Source organism: Aplysia californica, unplaced genomic scaffold (assembly GCF_000002075.1).
Source record: "Aplysia californica isolate F4 #8 unplaced genomic scaffold, AplCal3.0 scaffold00235, whole genome shotgun sequence".
Lineage (NCBI taxonomy): Eukaryota > Metazoa > Mollusca > Gastropoda > Aplysiida > Aplysiidae > Aplysia > Aplysia californica.
Genome location: NW_004797505.1, coordinates 520,667 through 522,193, shown reverse-complemented (window position 1 = coordinate 522,193; position 1,527 = coordinate 520,667). Strand labels below are relative to the sequence as shown.

The 1,527-nt window shown below is 37.1% G+C and overlaps 1 protein-coding gene across 5 annotated transcripts in view; it reads left to right on the top strand.

Annotated features, from left to right (window-relative positions):
• LOC101847964 (failed axon connections homolog) overlaps positions 1-1,527 on the top strand; it is a 17,674-nt gene that overhangs the window by 6,904 nt on the left and 9,243 nt on the right. The window lies entirely within an intron of this gene.

The window sequence follows — 1,527 nt, the reverse complement described above, 5'->3', positions numbered from 1 at the left end:
TATATAACACAGTGGCATCCAAAAGAAACGTGAAAATATAATCACCCAATCCTAATGTCTAAGCCTTGCACTCCCCATTCATGCTGCATACCAATTTAAAGCTAAATACATTCTGCATCATCTGACACATTATTAATTGATCTATGTTAAGAAACGCCGGATAGTGACTCAAAATTTACCCGTTTGGTTTGGCAAAATTGGGCGAAATCAAGGAAACGTAAAATTATCTTCACGTGTGTATTGACGAGTATCAATATTAGTAGAATGGACATACGTTACATATCCTATGAATGGAAAATTTTGTATTGAAACAAACAAGATTCTATTTTGATATTTTGTCCCAATAATTTCAAACAAAACGGAAAACAGAGTAATCACAAATACCACGCAAAACGTGAACTTAACGTTAAATGTGCCCATCATTAGTTTGCTTAGGAGCCATTACTTTTGTGTAGTGCACGAGCCGTTTGGGCATCGAATCTGTTAAATTTGAGACATAATCACCTGTCATATCATCCCAAATGTTACAGAGAGTTGCAAATAAAGGGTCTGAATTGGTAGCAAAGACGGTTTTCTTCAGCTGCGATTTCATGTTACTTCACTTATCACTTTTCACATACCTGTAGGATTCATGTCAGGGCTATTTACGGGTGACTACGTTGATTTGACCTCATTTTCTAGGAAGAATTATCTAGTGGCATTAGCTCTGTGAGAAATTTCTTTGCTATGCATGGAGAGGTCCACTTGAATGGCATCATGCTACAAATAAGGTTAAGACATGACGTTCCAGCACTTGAGCGATTTAGTCCTCTAAACCCAGGCTATCTGGTGATTCTCATGAGGGCGGTTTTGTTTATTCCACCCCAGACCACCTAAAACCATGGCAGTTTCGTGGTCTCTGTTCCCTACCGTGAGATGACTGTATCCAAAATCTGACTAACACAGTCTATCAAAAAGGTTTCGTGCTCGACACGAAACCATATTAGTTCCTAAACAAAAACAAAGTTAATACTTATGAGCTCAAGTTATGTTAAGTCCAGGTTTTGTGTTGTATTTGCAACTGCTCTGTTCTTCAATATCTGTTTGAAAATTCCATCAGAAGATATGCTGTTTATTGTAGAGACAATAATATTCTCTTTTTATTTGATATTCAATACATGTCCATTCCACCAATGTTAATGCACTTCAAATTTCAATATACACGCGAACACACTTTTGCGTTTCTCTGATTTCACACAATTTTGCCAAGCCTGATTTTTGAGCGACCATACCTCGGCGTCTCTTAGCATAGATGAACTGTTATCAAAGATAGTACAGAGTATCTTTGCTGTTATTGTGTCAGATGATGCAGAATCTAATCTCCTTTAACTTGGTATGCTGCGTGAGTGGGTGTTGCAAGCCTATAACACGACGATTTAGTGATTACAGTTTCAAATTTCTTTTGGTCGCCACTATTTATATATATATATAATATCTGAAGCCTACTTCTTAGGCACTGTTGTTACACACATACACACACAGATATAC